Raw genomic sequence first — 20,479 nt, forward strand, 5'->3', positions numbered from 1 at the left:
GCAATGTGTGCACTAATAGATGAGTGCCTCACGGTCTCAAGAGTTTTGCTTCCAACAGAATTCAAGTTGAGCCTTCATTAGTCCCAGTGGTCTGCTCTCTAAAATAACTTGCCATGATGCTTCAATACCGTGTTCTTTTTATCATAGTTCTTAGACCGCATTAATACTGCTGTTATTTAGACTCACTGTAAAACAATGGAACAATTTCATGTTTGTGTTATGCTTGGTACACTCAGGCCATCTTCAAATGCTCTACATATCACCTGCAGTGAGCACTCTGTGGATATGCAATGTTATGAAGAAAGGGTTTGATTTTCCTCTCACAATTCAGATAGAGTAACTCACAGTGCATCAGTTAGTTAACACATGTCAGCAGCACAGCATAAGGAACTCAAAGTTGCTGAACTACCTTTTGGGTTAAAAGTTCACTTCCGGTAGATGTTTTCACCACTATACCAGTTCTACTTGTGTTGGCAGGGGCTAGAAAAAAAAAAAAAAAACTTGGCTTGCTATATATGCAAAAGATGTTGGGGAAGGAAGCATAGGAAGTGGTGAGAGCCAGTGCTGAGGTGAGAAGCAGAGAGGGAGCTGTTTTACTTTATCCTGAAATCGCGGTTCTGCACTTACTGTCCCTCTACCTGAAGCACTCTTCTGGGTTCCATTAAGACTGCAACCTTTTCATCTTCAGCTTCAAGTTAAATGGTGTCTCTTCAGTGAGGCCTTCCCAGAGCACCAGCCATGGTATCAAAAGCAACATCCACTCACTAATCATTTATTGGAGTCCTGTGTCTTAGGATTTACTATTGCTGTGAAGAGACACCAAGACCATGGCAGCTCTTATAAATAAAACCATTCAACTGAGGTAGCTTGCTTACAGTTTCAGAGGTTCAATCTACTGTGATCATGAAGGGGAGCATGGTGGCTTGCAGGCAGACATGGTGCTGGAGCTGAGAGTCCTGCATCTTAACTCAGAGGCAACAGGAAGTCCACTGACTGTCACACTGAGAGAAACTTGAAAAAAAAATGAGACCTCAAAGCCGGTGCCCACAGTGATAACACTTCTTTCAACAAGGCCACAACTCCTAATATTGCCTCTCTCTTTAGGGGCCATTTCCTTTCAAACCACTACACCTTGGTATGGGCAAGACCATATAATAGCTGGTGTTTTAACAGTGACTGAGATAGGCAGTATGCCTACCCTGAGGCAGTTTATAGACTAGAGCTAAATGAGCAGTAAACATGGAGCTCCCCCTGCTAGGTATTGGCGAGGGATAAATCCTGGATGTGAGAAAAGGAGACTGGTGCATGCGGTAGAGAGTAGGTCTGGGAGAACTAAGAATGTGGACCTTTTCTAGAAGCAGCTCCAGGGGGTAAGGTTTGTGTTTTATCAAAAAACTCTGAGAAACTTAAGAGACCTCTAAGGCATGTTTTGTTCTACTGGACTGGATAGTTTTTATCAAGTTGACATAGACTAGAATCACCTGGCAAGAGAGCCTCAACTGAGAAATCACCTCTATCAGATTGCCTGTAGGCATGTTCTTGGATTAAAGATAGATGTGGGAAGGCCCAGCCCACTGTGGACAATACTATTTCCTGGGCAGGTGGTCTTAAGTTGTATAAGAAAGCAGGCCGAGCAAGCCACCAAGAGCAAGCCAATCAGAAGGATTCTCCCTTGTCTCCAGCCTCTCTGTTTTTGTTTGAGTTTCTGCTCTGAATTTTCAGTGTTGGACTGTGATGTGGAAGAATAAGCCAAATAGATCTTTTCCTTCCCAAGTTGCATTGGGTCAGTGTTTTAGCATAGCAACAAAGAGGCAAACTAATACACCTATCATTCTGTGAGGTCTAGTTACATAGCATTAAAGTTCTGTATCAACACAAGGAGTAGCCATGTTGCATCTTATGTCCTCATTAGGGAATTTTCTGACACATGCCATTCTCTTGGATTATTTCTAGGTTTTGATGCCTCCCAACAAATGGCAGACTCAGCATTGGTCATGGTATTCTTAGCTGTGGTTTGTATTGCATCCTGATGGTTTCATCATGCATTCTTCCTACTCCGAGAGGATACAGCAACTGAAAGAAGGTGAATGACAGTCAAGGGCAGGATGCCTATGGATGGTCTGTCACCATCTGTTGGGTAGGAAACAGAAACTCAGGTGCAGGATGGATTTTTTTGATCGGAGTGGTGCAGCAGTGGGCACAGGTGAGGTACTCCTCACAAGCCTGATGGATTGCTATCGTTAAAGACTCAGCATAAATAATTTTCTCTGGTGTTTTGCCTGATAACATTTGATTGCTAGCCATATGGGTCTGCACATGTTGTGCACCATGTTGCTCTGTCCTTGTCCACTCCAGTGATTGGAGGGTATCTGACCTCTGACATAAACCTATGTCCTTCTTTGCAGTGTGAGATTATCTTTTTTTTTCATTTAGTTTTTTGTAGAGCACCTGTCCAAAATGTGTTTGTTATAAATGAGTAAATAAATGAATGTTATGTCATAAATACAGTTCTACCAAAGTGACACAAAATGTTGACTGTAAACAAGCATTGGTAGCAAATAACTGATATCCTAACTGAAGGATGCTGTGGAAGAGAGGGGGGTGTGTTCTTAAATGAAATTCCTAGCATAAAGAAATAAGGAACAGCTGGGTAGTGGTGGCACACACCTTTAATCTCAGAACTCAGGAGGCAGAGACAGGTGGATCTCTGTGAATTTGAGGCTAGCCTGGTCTACAGAGTGAGTTCCAGGACAGCCAGGGCTACACAGAGAAACCTTGTCTTGAAAAACAAACAAACAAACAAAAAAAAAAAAAAGAAAAGAAAAGAAAGAAGAAACACCACCCATTTAGGATTGCTATTCCTAAATACATAGGCATTTTATTTTCCTCTGGTTTTGGACATAATAGGTGGAAGACAGAGTGTCTGGAACATTTTCATGAAATGATTTCATTTTATAGTAGTTGGCCTACATAGTTTTTTTTTTTTGCTGTAACATCCATCTGAAATGGATTTCAACAACTCTGCTTTCATAACTTTGCATGATATTCTGCACAAAATGGAAAATCTTCTCTGAAGGTTAAAACTACTCTGATGCCTCAAGGCTATGATGATATTCAGACCCCAATCTGTTTTTTCTGGAAGATGCATTGGAGGTAACAGCAGAGTCTGCTCTGACCTCAGGGCAGGACCAGAGCAACCATTCATTGAATAAAATATTAAAATAATTTGGTTTCCTTATAACCTAAGCTTACTCCCCAAAAGTCATAAGCCATAAAAAATTTTGAGAGCTTTATGCTGTGCTTCTGGTTAATCAAGGTCTACTGTCTGCTTTAAATTTAGTGCCAAGTGACACCCAGTGATCAGTCTTTGTTTAGAGAATAACAAGCATCAGAGCATTCAAATTTGTTACCTGGTGACAGATGTACTCATTCGATGTACTCATTCTGAGGAGAGTCAGTTCATAATCCTCACATTGTCATTTATTCCTCACCGCTGTCAAAGGATCTTCCAGCTGAATGCTGTTAGTAGATAGGACATGTCCTTCCACACTGTGGTCATATCATCTCCTTTTCTCTCTGTGATCAGTATGTGTCACAGGTTCCTGGAAAAATTGATAGGGAGAGAGCAGGACATACAATCCATGGCTTTCTAGACTATGTCTCAGTGATAAATGGATGGTGAATGCTGATGAGAACTGGCTATTTTCTTAATCATACTTCATGTTCTTGGGGTGGGGTATTGTGCAGCAGCTGCTGTCTAGATTATATTCTCTATTATTAAAGCACCAGGGTAATCTAAAATGATTCAATCCGGTTCAAATGACACAGTGGCATCAGCTCTGCCCATCTACTATACCGATCATAACAAAACACTCCTAGGGACACATTACTGTGTCAGTAGCAATACCTGCAAACAGGTTTTGGAATTTCACCCAAGTCACAGATGATATGGACATGTTCTTACAAATTGAATTACATCAATATTATTTTAACTAGAAAATCTTATATACTTAGGAATAGACTTTATTTGATACTTATTTTTGATGTCATTTATGTCTGAAGACAAAGAGACCGAGTCTTTACTTACTGCCCATTCTACCCTTCTAAACCTTCAAAATATGTCTCAAAGTCTTTTTAGGATGAGAAAGCTGGAGAGAAAGTGAGTATGTGAGGAGAACTCTAGCCCATGTTTCTGCCCACCAGACCTCAATCTCTATTTAACTAACGTCGGATAAGTTCCTGGCATCCAGTTTTCTTATTTATTAAGGGTAGACATCATGTAGTCTTTGTAGGATTGCTGTGAAGAATAAAAAGAGATGAGACTAGCATCACAGGACTGCTCATATTCTCTTCAAAACTCCAAAGAGTTTCTGCTCTTCAGACGGGCTCAGATCAGATGACTCAAGTCAAGTTTCTTGGCTCAGGAAATAAATATTGAGTAGTAAAAATGATGTGAAATATTCTGTCCACATTAGGGTGTGCCTCATGTCTACTAATGTTAAAAGTCAGCAACTCCAAAACAGTTTTCACTGTTAACTTTAAACCGAGCACAAAGCATGAGGCAAGCCTTTGAAAATAAGAGCAATAGATGGCACTGGTTGATGTCTAATATATGAAAATTACTTTTTTAATATTTTGATTGACTTTTAGTTCCAGGCAGAAACAAAAATAAATAGATTCCATACCACTTTGTATAGCTAGCAGTTGAGCCTGCTGACAGTCTTTCATGAATTAAAAGTAGACCAATGAAACAACACCAATAACATCATTAATTAGAGACTTACCTAAAAAGCTAATACAAGAAATAAAATGGAAAATTAAAAGTATTGATTAATCCAAGTGAAAGCACAGACTAAAAATGAAAAGATAACAAAAGATATGCTATGCCAACAGTAAACTTAGGAAAATTGGGTAATTACAGACAAGATAGAGGTGAAAACGGGTATTTTCTAATGGAAATAGTTACTTTAAATGACAAAATCATAAATAATGGGAAATCCCAAATATAATGTACCTGAGTCTAATATTAGAGTATTAAAATTTGTGAATAAAAGTAGCAGAATTAAGGAAGATGCCACAATCACAGCAGGGGACTTTAATATGTGCTCTAAAAGTAGGAAAAAGAAGTCAGCAACAATTGAAAACATCTAAAAGCAACACCAATTTAATAGGGTATGATCACCAACAGCAGCAAAAACTCATTCTTTTCAAGTGTCTATGGATTACTCACTAAGATATATGCTATGGTATAGAATTGAAACTATGTAATATGCTCTTTGACTACAACAAACTAAATTAGAAGCTAATTTAAATAATATATCTTAAAATCATCTCCATGTTTGGAAATTTAACACTACATGTCTAAACAATTCACAAGTCAAGAATAAATCATAGCAAAATTACACGATAGTCTCAGTTAAATGATAGCAAAATTATTGTCTTTTTGTAAACCCAGTTATTAAATTTCCAGAAAACAAAGCAGAATGACAACAATAACAATTACAGCAAAAGAATAAAATGACAAACCAGTAAAATCTCTGAAGAAATTAATAAAATTGATCAACATCAGTTGATATTTAAAATGAAGCCAGTTGAGGTGCACATGCCTGAAATCCCTGCACTTGAGAGGATGAGGCAGGCTTATGAGATTAAAGTCAACCATAAGGGCTATATGGCAAGCATGAGGCCAGCAAGTCTACAGATTGAGAATGTGTCAAAACAGCAAAAGGATGCACAAGGAAGAGAAAGCAGAAACACAAATCAACAATGCCAAAAATAAAAGAGGAGACATCACTACAGAGGCCATAGATATTAGCTGGATGTCCCATTAAAAATTCATCAAGGTGGTGGTATTAAAAAATGAATTTTTATGTGGCCACCAAACCATGAAGAATTTTCTATCATGAATAGATTTGTGTCTTATATAAGGCCTTGAATGAGCAAATTTGCCTCTTCTGTATCTTATTACATACAAAGACAGTGCTTTTCCTCTGTGGATGACACAACCAAACTGCCTGGCATCTTGGAAGCAGAGAGAGCAGTCTCCCATTGACAACTCAAGCTGTCAGTGCCTTGATCTTGAATTTCTTAGTCTCTATAATTTTGAGAAATTAATTTTGTTAATTATACATTTTCCAATCTCAGGCATTTTGTTATAGGAACACAAAGACATTAGACAGTGAGAAAATATTAAATAAAATTTAACAGATGCAGTGTAAAAATTCCTTGAAAGAATCAAGCTGTCAAAGGTCAACAGGACAAAGCTGAATGAGTTGGGTAGATGGCTTAGATGGCTTTCCACACAAGCATGAAGATCCAAATTTGTATCCCTATCAGCCAGGAGTAGTAGTGTGCATCTGTAATGTCAGTGTAGGGTGGGATGAAAGGTAGGCAGATCCCTGGGGTGTGTTGGTCTATCTTGAACTGTTAGTCCCAGGCTTAGCAAGAGACCCCTAAGTTTTTTGACATCACCCTTAGGCATGCACACATATACATGCCTGTACACAGTTGCACATACACATGAGCATGTGCAAACACACAAAAATAAAAATCTTAAAAAGACACATGTAAATAAAGATGTACTGTGCTCAGGTTTTGGAAATTCAACAGTCACAGATGTAAAAATCTATACAATGAAACTAAAAATTGATGGACTCAGTGTTGATTGAATTGATTGATTTCTTGTAATTCCAATTTAAAAAAAATCTAAGCATATATTCTTTGGACAGAAAAAATCATGCTCTGATCCTAATAATATAGAAGATACAAAATCATTTTTGAAAAAGAAAATTGAAAGACCAAAATTGCTAGATTTTAAGAACTAAGAAAAAGAATATGCATGAAATGAAATCCAGAAACAGATTCACACACATACAGTCAACTGATCTTTAACAATGGAGCTGAGACAATTAAGTGTGGAAAAGGATACTCTTCAACAGTTAGAGATGGCCTAGTTTAATTTTTTAAAATGTGATACACTTACCTACATATAAAAATTAATTTGAAATGTATCATTGCTCTAAATGTAGAAGTTAAAAGAAAGAAAAAAATAGGAAAATATTCATGATCTTGGGATGGTCAAATACTTCTTTTAGGCATAAAACACTAACAATAAAAGAAAAATTATATATTCGATTCCATCAAAATTTAAAAAAATTTACTCTTCAAAATACACTAGTATGTCTAGGAAATGACAAACCACATGCTGGGAGAAACATTCACAATGCATAGGGACAAATTTCTTTCCTCTACAGCAACAATAAGATAAAACATTCTTTTTGAAAAGGATGAAATATTTGAACAAGTACATAAGAAGCATAAATGTCCATTAAGCAAATAAAACACAGCCACTAGCACTGACTACCAGAGAAGTAACTCAACTGTTGTACATTGACAGTCCCAAATGTTGGCAGGTGTGTGGAATGACTTGAATTTTCAGTCACTGTGAGGGAGGATAGACTCATACAACCCATACAATTACTTTTGAAGATGATATCACAAATTGTAATATATCACATTCAATGACCCAGTCATTCAGCTGTTAGGCATTTACTTGAAGAGAATAAAAGCTATGTACATAATAAAACTTCTATCTCAAATTTCTTAACATTTGTTTAATTCATGACAACACCAACCTAGTGACAACCTAAAAGTATCTATTGCTAAAATAGTACTGAAACAATACATACAATATATAAGCAACAGCAGAGTTCATATGACACATGTTCTGGGATGCTTCTGAATCATTTCAAGGCCTTCCATCACTGCTTCTTTTGAGGTGTTTTTGGTGAGGTCTACTTCTTTGTGGAGCCCAAAGGTATTAGTAGAGGTTCTATCAGGCAGGTGATAGACTACAAGGAAGAAAAAGAAACTTCCTTACTCATGTCTCCTTTACTCCCAAGGGGCCTCTCAGCTCTCTGACAGTAATGGAACAAATTGCAGAAAGAAATCAATTGATATGCAATATAATATTATAAACAGGAATGAAGTGCTGATAGAAATTACAACATGGATGAATCTTGGAAACATGCCAAGTGAATGAAGTCAAACACAAAAGGTTGATTTTATTTACATGAAATATTCAGAACAGGAATAGGAGGTAATGTAGTAGTTGCTAGGAGTTAGTAGTAGGGAGGTGGGAAGTGAGATGTCACTAAAGAGTCTGTGTTGTCTTTCTAGACGATGAAATATTCTGGAATTATATTGTACTGCTAGGTACAAAACCTTGTGACCATAGTACAGATGAACTTTAAACAGGCAAATTTTATGTATTATGGCTGATCTGAGTAAAAACATCAATGGATATCTCAGTCTTCATCATGTTTCCCCCAGGTAGCATTTTTCATTCTTAGTTATGTTCTCTATCTTGATTTACTTTTATTTTTCTTTGTGATAGCATATTCTGATATTTTCCTCATTTCTCAGATTTTTCCCTTTCAGTTTCCACTGGATACTCTGGGTTCTAGTTTTACTCTTAAAATGGCATTGCTGTTCCTTAAGGTGCCTTATTAGGTCTCTTTTCTTCCTAAGCATCTCACCTCTAGCACTTCAATTGCTCTTTTTATGATCATTGACTGGTAGGTTTCCATGTGGCACCTGTACCTTTGCCCTGAGCCTTATCCCATCCACCTCCAACTTAGCCATCTTTCAGGTTTCCAGTCTCACCTTTGTGTTGAGAACTTTATCTTTGTCTCAAACTGTATTTCTTAGTCGTCCTGCTTTTATTATCTCAGGAAAGTTAGGATCACATTTGAAAAGTTCACTACCCTCAGGTTATTCCATCTGGTTAGTATAAATTGTATATGACCCAGTCTTATGGCATTTGACTCTTCCATAATGCCCAGGTGGCAGGAGAGGTCTGGAAGTCAATGATCAATGTGTTACCCAGCTGCAGAGTGGGCGTGGTGCATGTTTAATCTGAATAATCAACTTGATTGGTATGAGAGATGCTTAGGAGATTAATGAAGCACACCTCTGAGTATGTCACTGGGGGCTTTCCCAGGGATGACTGGCATGTGAGAAGCAACTGAAAAGGTGTAGATTGACCTTGAACATGGGCAGAACCATCTTGTAGTCTGGGCTTGCATAGAACAAAAGCAGAAAGAAGCCTGTCAGAGGCCAGCTCTGACCTGTCAAAGGGTTCTTGGGGGAAGGAGTGAGGAATGAACTATTAGATAGAAATATAGACAGAGACAATGAGATAGACAGAGACAGGATAGCTTTGAGAGTGCCCTGGGTCAATACCCAGTTGCTCCAACTTTATTCATAATGGGCCTTTTATACATCAGCAAGGGGAGTGGCAAAAGACCTCCCCATTCCAAGGTCAAGGTATAAACCACAAACAAGTGTATACGCTTCAAAACACCTAGTAACCTTCCATGCCTTTGGTCAAATCATCCTATTATGCAGCCCTGCAGGCAAAGCAATCTCAGACTTTCTGACCTTGTGTAAGGTCCTAATAGGGATCCTTTGTAGACCCCCACATATTTCCCCTTCTTTATAATATAAAGGGTCCCTTGGACCCCTCAAATGACTGTCCCTGTCTTAGGTCACCATTTTTAACCACCCAGTCTTACCTGTCTCTGGAACACACATTCCACCATATATGATCTGTCTTAGATTGACAGCTGGTAAGAAGTACTTACCTGTCTCTGTCTACCAGTCTCTGGCAAGGGAAGGTACAGAGCCTAACTCCATGCAGCTCTGAATCAGCTTTCCACTAGAGCTTGCCAATAGCGAGAATAATTATAGCAATACTCTTACTCCTTACGGCTGCTATGCCTCTTAGTAAAGGAGTAGAGGGTGATCAAGATAGAATGGCCTTTTTAAATGGGGCCACAATGTGAAAAGCAGTTTTAGCTGCTTTAAACCTTTTTTTAAATCAATAAAGTCCTGATGCAACCACATCAAATAAATCAGTAAACTCCTGATGCAACCATATCAGATCTAAGAACTCTTTAGCATCACCATACCATAGTTCATTAACATTAACAGGTTAATATCATAATTCTAGTATGAATATTACTATAGACACACAATTACAATTCTCACATACTTATATCCAAAAGCATAGTCTTAATAGAACTATTTACATTTTCTACTAACAAAACATAGGGTACATTAATGCAGGCTAACATGAATCATAAAAAGAACAGAAAATGTTTTTGTGCTTGAGCTACTACAGTCCAGCAGCAAAAACTTTATCCCAACTCTTACTCATCAGTACATTTAAAAAAATATGATGAGGTGACTGAGAATATAACTCCCCTTTTCCTTTATAATTTTTTAATCTGTATCCTGAGCCTGGATAGAAAAAAACAAGCTTCTCGATTCCTACACAAAACAGTTCCATTCCATTTTTATACAAAACAGTTCCATTCCTATACAAAACAGTTCATGATTCACTACAGTTAATAAAAGTATATATGTGTAGATGAAATCAAAATTGTTCCATTTCTGAGGTCTGAAATGTTCAAAAAGCCAGTTCTGATACCAGTCTTAATGTTCCACTGAAAGCCCAAGATCAGGACCTACCTCACCAGCTGCCCTGAAGTCTTTGTATAGCTGTCCAAGTCACAATGAATCTGAAGAAAAAGCTCCAAATATGAAGAAACCCAAAACCAAAATTTGTTGCAGTTCCTTTGCACGCAACAACCCAGTTTAAACAAGAGTCTCTGAAACTTCTCTCTCAGCTACAGAGGTACTTTGCAGCTGGTAGCCTTCCCCTAGGCAATCCATCCTAGGGTAAAGCTGGCTGCTGCAGACCTCTTCAAAAAAGTCCCCCTTACAGCCAGCATGAACCAGTAAGCCATCTCTTAAAGGAGCCATGCATTTATTCACCACCAGCAAATAGAAGTTGCATGGCTTTAGCTGCTGACTCCACTCTGTTTGCCTTTTTTTCATAGTCTCAGTCTATCTGTTCCTCCTGTCTCTGGTCCATCCACCCAGGATTCCAGTGTCCTAGGGCCTGAGACCTGGGCCTCAATCACCTCATGTCACAAGGGCTCAAGGTGCTGCCCTGCTGCTATGAGCTGCAGTTCTCATTCAGAACCCCATGTCCTAGAGAAAACTCAGCTGAGGCCAGGTGCAGCAGCTGTACCCTGGCTCCATTACCTGCTCTGCTGGTGGCCTTGCATCCTTTGTGTGCTGCCTTACAGCAGCCCTTAGGGCAGCCCAACTGTTCTGTCACATCCTGTTGCTGGGAGCCTGGGCTGGCCTGGCTTCCAGTGCATCTCCACCATTGAGCCTGGAGTGTGGCTCTGCCTCACTCAGCAGTTCGATCACTGCTGCTGTTGCTGCTGCTAGGGACTCAGACCCTGTACACAAAACCCCTGCTACACTCTCCATGCCTGGGCACATCTTGCCCAGGTATCCTGTCAGCCAGCAGGGTCCCTTGGGTCCATAGCACCACCTCTGCCATGGTTCTGCCCTTGGGGATGCTGCCTCATCTCTACAGGGACCCCAGCTAGAATGCATGGCCAGCAGGGTGCATGCAGACTCACAGGTACCTGTTCCCTGGCCTCCTGGGTGCATGCCCCACAGATGTCTTTCTCTGGAGGCTTTGTCTCTTGTGCAGTGGCCAAGATGCCCTGCACACTCACTCTCCAGCTGCCTGCTTGGCTTTCTGCCTGTGCTCTCCAGGGGTGGCCCTCACTCAACTATATCCACCAGGGACTCTGGCTCCAAGTGACAGATCTGCTACAGCCGCTGGCATCCAAAGCCTCCACCAATGCTTGTACACCTTCTCTTACCTGGCTTCTCAAGACCACAGAGCACAGCCTCCAGCCATGTCTGTTCCAACTCCCACAAACACCCCAGCCAACTGCACTCCCCTTACCACTGCTCACTTATGGCAGAAAATGCACAGACCCTTGCTGTTTGTGCTGGCTCTCTTGGCACCTGCTGCCTGTGATGCAATGGTGCCTCGTGGGTCTCCGTGATGCTGATGCTAGGCTGGGACAGCCACTGCTCCTGCTGCTTCTTTCTGAAGCTGGCTGTCTTTGAAGCAGCTTCTTGTTCTTGGACTGCTAGATTCAGAGTGGCTGCTTGGTCCCAGACACTGCTTTTCTATTCTGTCTGCATCCAGGGTCCCACACTTGGGAAAACCTACTCTACTCTAAGTTACTTTCTATTCTACCTAAGCCTACATTTCTCATACCTAACAAAGACTTTCATGGCTTATTTATATTATAACTTTAGCCCTTACTTAGGCTTGCATCCTTAACATTCAAACAACTTTCTCATACCAAAAAAAAAAAAAAGCATAAAATCAAATCTTCATGACTTTCTAGACCCTTGCAATTTTCTTAGCCTGTTCTTTAGTAGATAGATAGATAGATAGATAGATAGATAGATAGATAGATAGATACTTGCTGCAGTCTAATCTTAGTTCCTTCTGGCTTTTAAAATATCTTTAGAGTTGTCTATTACTACTCTGCCCCATATTTATAATTTTACTCCCAAAAAAGAAAATCACTGCACCCCAATTAAATATATGTGCATGCTGACTTAACCTTTGGTATTACTTCACTTTATCCTCCACATCCAAGTTCCATGTTTGGGTGCCATATGTTGGAGGCCAGCTCTGAGCTGTCAAAAGGTTCTTAGGGGAAAGAGTGAGGAATGAACTATTAGATAGAAATATAGACAGAGACAATGAGATAGACAGAGACAAAGGATAGCTTTGAGAGTGGCCTGGGTCAATACCTAGTCATCCCAACTTTATTCATAATGGGCCTTTTATACATCAGCAAGGGGAGGGGCAAAAGACCTCCCCCTTCTAAGGTCAAGTTATAAAGTACCAACAAGTGTATACCCTTCAAAACACCTGGTAACCATGTATTTGGCCAAATCATTCTACTATGCAGCCCTGCAGGCAAAGCAAGCTCAGACTTTCTGACCTTGAGTAAGGCCTTACTAGGGAGCCTCTGTGGGCCCCCACTGGTACAGGTCCATGCACATGTTCACCATCCCCTCTTACTTACTTTCTCTCTCCTTCTTTTTCCTAGATGCCATGAGGTGGAGGTAAACAGCTTACCTCTGCCATGTCCTGATCCTATGATGTTCTGCCTTGTGCCTGTAATAATGCCCATAACAAAGCAAGCCATGTGTACTGAAACCTTGGAAGCTGTAAGCCAAAAATAAATCTTTCCTCCTTTAAATTTTCTATCTCAGATATTTGATATTATGATAGAGTGATGAAGAAGCTAATACAACAGGTTTAGTTTTCATTGCCCATCACAAAAAGAATTTCAAAGAAAGGTAAAAAATAAAATAGAAAATATGTGGTTTAATCCAAGAAATTATTGTTGCTTTTGTGATTTATTGTATTTTTAATCTTGTATTTGTATGTATGTCTGTATCTGTCGGGTGGGTGCACACGAATATTGGTGCCTATCGAAGCCAGAAGAAGGTGTTTGATCCCCTGGAGCAGGAGTTAGCCACTTGACATGGGTCCTGGGAACCTAATTTGGGTCTTCTGAAAGCATGCTTCCTTGTCAGCAGATCCTCAGAAATGACTGTTTTGAACTAGATAAAAAGTTATTTCTAACCCAGGAAAGGAGGACAAGGGTCATGAAGACAGGCAAAATTGTCCACATAGTGAAATAATTTTAACTCAGTTTCTCTTATGTTGCCTCATGGACATGGCTCATGGATTTCCCAAATGATCTTAGAAAAAAGTATAAGCTATTTTTGCTAGGAAATATCATCTTCTTCTGGTCCAGTCATCATTTCAAGTGACAAATTTTATTTGTCTATCCATGAAATGAGTTAGAGAAAATGTAACTATAAAAAGGAGACTACCAATGTTTATAACGGCAATATCATGGAGCTGTAGAAGCCCATCTGGCCAGGATCAACTTTGTGAACATACTGGATGCTTACAAAATATGAAAGGGCAGCAAAGCAGGAGACAATCACGAAAGTGATAACCAGCAGGGGAAGAGCGAGTTAGATCTCCAAGAACCAAAACAACCATTGCAGGGATGTCTCTATAAGAACTTTCCCAAGTAGCTGCACACAATATACACAAAAGATAGAATGTCTTCCACAAAGTGGCTTTCAAAAACTTATTTCTGATTATAAGAAGGAGCAAAGCCATACAATGCTGCTTGGCATTTGTTTTAAAAAGAAAGAATTAAGATATACTTCAAATAGAAGTGTCTATGTTCTCCAGTAGCTATGGAAAGTGAACTAAATGGAGCTAAGAGACAGTGAAGCCATTGAGGAGAAAAGTCTGACCTCTTGCAGTGTTTTTCTGACTGTGGGTTTTAGAGCATAGAGTCAGTGAATTAAATAAAGGACTGAATATAAAACTAAACTTTGAATGATAAATTTTTGTACTAGCTTTGTTACTGAAGAATTTCATTGTCTTGGCTAAATCATTTCACTTTTCAGTGTCTTATTATTTAAGTCAACACACTAAGATTTGCCTGATTTCTCAGCAAGTGTTTGTGAGTTCCCTTTTGTGTCCAGAGTGGTATGGCCTGGGAAACCTTTGTAATGACAGATGCATACTGACTCATGTTGGAGACAAACATTTTTTGTTCTCATTGCTTCCTTACAAGATGACATAAAAATGAGAATAGTGGCTTGTTCCTGTAACCCCAGAATTTGGGAAGCTGAGGCATATGGATGATTGTGAGGTAGAGGCCAGTGAGAGCTGCACATTGAGTTCCAGGCAATCCTGGGTTATCAGGAAATCCTGGACTACAGAGTGAGATCCTGTCTTAATAAAAATAAATGGATAAATAAATAGTAAATTAATCAAAACAACAATAACAAAAACAAACACCAGCCATCAGGAAATGCAAATGAAAATTGCCTTGAGATTTCATCTCATACCAGTGAGAATGGCCACCATCAAGGAAACAAAAGATGATAAATGCTGGAACACTGTTGGGAAAGAGCACCCATTAGTCACTGTTCATAGGAGTGTAAACTTGTGCAGCCACTATGAAAAATCTACACACGGGTATAAAAAAAATACTGAACATAGAACTTCCACATGATGCAGATGTACCCCTCCTGTGCATATACCCAGAGAACTCTGTATCCTATTGCACAGATATTCCTTGCACACCTGCATTTATTGCTGCTGTAGTTACAATAGCAAAGATATGGAATCATATCAACTCATCAGTAGAAAATGAAATGTGGCCACACACACAGGTATGCACACATGTATAAATACACATGCATAATAGAATTTTATACAGCTGTAAGAAAAATGAAATTATCAAATTTTCAGGAGGAAATGGAACTGGAAAATATTAAATGAGGTAACCCAGGGTTGGAAAGACAAATGTCTCATATTATTTTGTACATGTGAATCATAGTTGCTTATTTTTATATATGCATATCTGTGAGGGACTGAGTATGTATAGAGTCTAGAAAACTAGAAAGGGATCCCTGAGAGGAGAAAAATTCTTTGGGGGCTGTAGACCACATATGATACCAAAGTAGAAGGGGGTACTGTAAATGGAAAGGTCTAAAATGCTGGGGGATACTCAGTGCTAGAAGGAGAAGGAGAGGTACAGAAGGGTCAGCCAAAGCTGACAACGTATGAACAAGTCAGAGAGAATTCTGGACCGCAATGAACTAATCACAAAATAAAATATAATGTAAGAGAGTTTGAATGGAGGCAAGGCTGCTCCCAGAAGATGCAGGGTATTAAATTAAAATTTTAATGCCTTGTAAGATGTTTTCCAGGAGGCCTCTATATTCCCTAAAAGTAAAAGTTATTGTCAGTGCCCTTGGTTGCCCACAGAACTAGATGGTATGACCCCATTGGTTGTAGGACATAAAAAAAAATCAAGCTGGAACTTGGTTCTCTACTCGACGGACCTCATAGTACCAGAAAGTATTATTCAGGCTGCTGGAAAAGAATTACCATCACCAATCTTTTCCAGCTGTGGACCCTGTATATACGATAATACAAACAACTCAGGGAAGATGAGCCCATTGGCACAGCAGTGGCAGGTCTGTGATGTGGGTAACTGACTGCTTTTTTATTGGATTTGGTGTCTGCTCTGAAGAAATTTGTATGATACTACACCCATATCAAAAGCCTATGGATTGGGAGGTCATAGGTCTTAGTGGGGAAGCCACTGTTGTTGTTTTGTTAGATGGACATGATATGCTCATCAGATTGCTGCCTAAGCAATCATGCTTCTGCCCATAAAATAGTGTTGCTGTCAGATTTGGTCAGAAAGACTTCTTTGGCAGTTGTCACTGGTGATTTCAGAGACTCATAACTGGCTAAAGTATTGAAAATAACAAAATGTTGAGTTCCCAGTCATAAATGGGGCATCCATATCACCACCCCCAAGGCCAGGGAGTATCATGAAGGAGAAAAAAGAATGTAAGAGGTGGAGGATGTTGGGATACTTGAGGCATGCTGGCATCTTGACATGTGAGTACTGCTCTCATAAACATCTAGTGGTAAATATTACCTGCACAGGATCTATGTAAGATCTGGCTTATCAACACCCTGTCACGGAAGGAGGATGTGGATCAGGGATTACCCCTCCCTGATGATACATAGTTAATGGTTAATGGGAGAGAGAGATGTTTTCACCAGTGGTGTAACAACTGGTAAAGTGCCCATGCTTCTGTAAACTGAACTTCGCCCATGCTGCTCCGCTGACAGCCCTAATGAATTTCACTGAATAACACACAAAAGGACAAGAAAGTCACAAGGAGCTGAATGGAGAGACAAAGGGGGAAGTCATAGTGGGAAAGGAATGGAACTGGGTTAAGGGAGGATGAAAACGATCAAAATACATTATATAATATATGGAAATGTCAAAATGGAACATTATTACACATAATTAATATATGTAAATAAAACATAAGAAAGACACCCCCAACAATAATAAAATCTTAAACCAAATCAACAACAACCAACAACAGGAAGAGGACATCTATTGGGAGCCAGAAGTTTAAATGAGTTGTTTGAGATCTGTTATCTGGGGAAAGAGCTGGCACAGGACTCCCTTTGTACTCTTCTGTGCCACATCTGCTGTGAGCTGCCCATGAATCACACTAAGATTTGAGCTCTATGGAGCCGTGGACAGCATTCAGGATGACTGTGATTATACTTGCCCATGAAAGTATTTGACTGGATGTGGAACAAGTGGCTGGTACAGTGACTGGCAGAGAATAGATAGTAAATAAATATGAATTATTTCTCTTTACAGCTTTAACAGTCTAGAGACTTAAAAAAAAGCTAATTGCATATCTAGCATCTGATTAGCAGTGGTTTAATTGTGATGAGTTATCAGTGAGAGCAGTTTCAAAACCAAATATGGCCTGCAAAAATCAAAGATGTTCTACTTACAGAGAAGTTCCGTAGTGGGCCAAATGGCTGAATGTGGGTGCTGTCTCCACAGCATGCTCTGCAGCTCAAATGCCCCCATGTAGCTCACCTGTTTGGAAGTGTGACCCACTCTTTCTTCACCGAGCCTGTACTCTGTGCCTGTTGGAGCACAGAATGACACATGGTGAACAATGCCTTGGGGAACAGTGGGAGAGGCTCCGGGAAAAAAGGCAGAGGGCCTTTTACTTCAGATACATTTTGTTCCTTGGATTGTTCTTGAACATGATTTTGTGTCTCCTGTGACAAGCATTTACATTCAGTTTATAAGACATGTTTCTTCTTGGATGTCAGATCATAGCTATAGAACCCAATCTGGTCAGTGTACCCTGAATCTGGGTATAGCCTTGTGCCTTGCTTTAGTGCCTTCTCACGTATAATTTGTAGTACATGCCTGGCAATTGTGTTTAAATTGGTTTGTTCTGAGAAAGTTCTGGGAAAGGGCTGCTCTGTTAAGAATTAGTATTGGCTTACTGGCATTTATGTACATGTTTTTCTGAACTTGATCACTATTTTCTTTGTTACATTCATGTATAAAAGTGCACAGAAACTGAAGTAAAGTTGTCTACAGCTTTAGACTGTACTCGGCCCCATTCTTTCAGGTCCAACAGACAAATCTGCACAGGTCGGCTGAAAAGTTGACAGTGGCTTCTTCTCCAGTTGTCAATCCTTTGTGTCAAGAGCCTTTCTCAGCAAGGTGTGACATTGGACTCCCCCTATTCTCAAAAGTCCTACCAGAAGGGCGGAACTTAATCAAAGATTGTCCATGGGGATGAAATTCTTGTAGCCACTGCACAGCTGTGAGCATTCTCCATCAAGTTGTCTGAAGCCCCAAGGGCAGCCTTGAAGGAAGAGCTGCTGACTTTGGAGACAGAGAACTTCAGGCTCAGAGACTGAGAAGTAGTAAGGCCCTGGGTCTACTTGAACCTTACCACAATACTGTTATTGTGTTCTACTCAGGGGTAGTAGACTGAAAAATGTAATTTCCTTTATGGCTTCATGTATTTTTTTCCTCATGTGAATGTCTGAAAATTGAATCAAATCTCTTTTCCTCTTACAGGAAGAGGCTTCCAAATTTTAAGTCCTTCAACTTTGGAGCCTTGCTTCCCTCTCTCAAGACTTCCTTGGATCATTTTTATCCAGGTGTATTTTATTATTTTCCTTCTTTTCACAAAAGATAATAAGACCTCTCAGACATTCCGAGTTTATTTTCATGTTTATCTTCCCTGCTTCCTTTTAGGTCATCCTGTGACCCAGTACTATTGGAGAAATTATTTTGGCCACTCCACGTAGTTAAAAGGATATTTATTTAATGGCGTAACTCACAAATTAAGTAATGGGTAGGTCGCAGGGTCTGGGGAAGGTGTAATGCAGTCCAGCGGTGTTCTCCGGAGCTCTGCACAGTCAATCTCCACCGGTCAGCGTTCCGGCACCGAGCGCGTTCCGGCACCGAGAGCGCGCCCCGAGAGAGCTCGCCCATCCAGCTCTCTGGTCCCCAGGCGCCTCCCCTCGCCCCGCCTCGTAGGCGTGACAGTTGCCAGAGTCTCAATGGGGGTTGGAACTTCCAGAACCAAGCTGGAATGGCTACCCACTACACAGTACAGTACAAATTCACCATTTCTGTTAGCATTCAGGCATTATGCTGGCCTGCCCTTGGGGACCTAGCAGAATAAATCACCAACCACAACCACTCCTACACGCATATGCTTGCTAGTGTTTCACACATCACACTGGCCTGCCCCCGAGGGTCCTCACCTGCAGCCACTAAGAGCACCCTTTTGCACTTGCGTTTGCTAACATTCAGGCAGGTAGCTGGCCAGCCCCGGGTCCTATGGGTGCTATGTTACTATGTAGTCTGTGAGCATATGCTAAGCCCCCTTTAAAAGAGAGCTCTGCTGTTCCTCTCTCACACTCACACCGCTCCTCCAAAGAGACAGGCAGGTCCTTGTGCCTCTCACTTCCTCCCTGCACCTTTCCCCCCTCAAATAAACCTCCCTTGAGAGAATTCTGGTGTATGGTGTTCCTTCTCATCACTGCAAAACTACATTTGGTGCCCCGAGACTTGGCAGGCCCTCCTGGCACCCTGAGGCATTCTAGGACCCTGGACACATTCCACTTATGAAAGCCTCACTTTCCAATTAAGTGATCACTGGGCCGTCCATCCAACCCAGGCACAATTGGTGAGTTTCCTCATCCCAGTTGGCATAAACACTCCCCTGGACCCATGGGAGTGACTGTTGAGCCTCCAGCACCCCATTGGCATACTTGGAGGTGGGGGAACAAGCAACCATGATCTTAAAGGGTACAGTTGACACCCTTTGCTGACAGTCACCCCCAGCCATTCCCCACAAGTGAGGCCTTGTCTCTTGACTGTGGTTTCTCACCGCTTGGCCCTGCTGACAAGCCCTGGTGCCAGGCAACAACGTGCCTCTCTTGGGGCTCAGAGCTCCCCTGGCCCAGGCCTTCTGGGTGATGACCCACTGGCCAGCCTGTGGCTCTTCAAATAAATCCTCCCCAAATTTTTCAGACACTAAAAATTCTAGGCCTTTGGGTCTCATTTTTTTCTGCCTCACTCATGGGAACTGCACCTGGCAGCGTAAGCCCAACCTTCCCTCTGGGATGCCTTTAGAAAACCTCTAACCTCACCAGGTGGTGGTGGCACATGTCTTTAAACCCAGCACTCAGGAGGCAGAGCCAGGTGGATCTCTGTGAGTTCAAAGCCAGCCTAGTCTGCAGAGCGAGCTCCAGGACAGGCACCAAAACTACACGGAGAAACCCTGTCGTAAAAAATCAAAGGGGGGAAAAAAGAAAACCTCTAACCTCGATGCTTAGCACCTGACTTAATGGCTTCTAAACTCATCTTCCTTTGCAGTCAGACCTGGCCCAAATATCCCGTAGATAACCAATCAAAATGGCCACCTAAGGGCAGTTTTGACCCCAGTATTTTAAAGGAACTTTCCAACTTCCGCCAGTGGTCAGGTAAGGAAGGAGGTGCCCGTGCTCAAGCCTTCCTTCTCTCTGCACTTCCCGTTCACCCACCCATGTCCTCCTAGCTATGCAATCTGAACTGGAGGGACCCTCCACTACTCTGGACCCTGCTGA

At 40.9% G+C, this 20,479-nt stretch overlaps 1 long non-coding RNA gene across 3 annotated transcripts in view; it reads left to right on the top strand.

Moving 5' to 3' along the window:
- Window positions 1-20,479, top strand: part of LOC121827172 (uncharacterized) — a 141,576-nt gene that overhangs the window by 99,545 nt on the left and 21,552 nt on the right. For 2 of the 3 annotated variants that reach the window (XR_013048844.1, XR_006069288.2), the window contains exons 5-6: window positions 1,954-2,083; window positions 13,008-13,128. This is a non-coding gene — a long non-coding RNA (uncharacterized LOC121827172). Of the gene's footprint in view, window positions 1-1,953; window positions 2,084-13,007; window positions 13,161-20,479 lie in introns of those variants that run through there. The other variant, XR_013048843.1, reaches the window with a different exon arrangement.

The sequence above is a fragment of the Peromyscus maniculatus genome, chromosome 2, assembly GCF_049852395.1.
Source record: "Peromyscus maniculatus bairdii isolate BWxNUB_F1_BW_parent chromosome 2, HU_Pman_BW_mat_3.1, whole genome shotgun sequence".
In the NCBI taxonomy this organism is placed as follows: domain Eukaryota; kingdom Metazoa; phylum Chordata; class Mammalia; order Rodentia; family Cricetidae; genus Peromyscus; species Peromyscus maniculatus.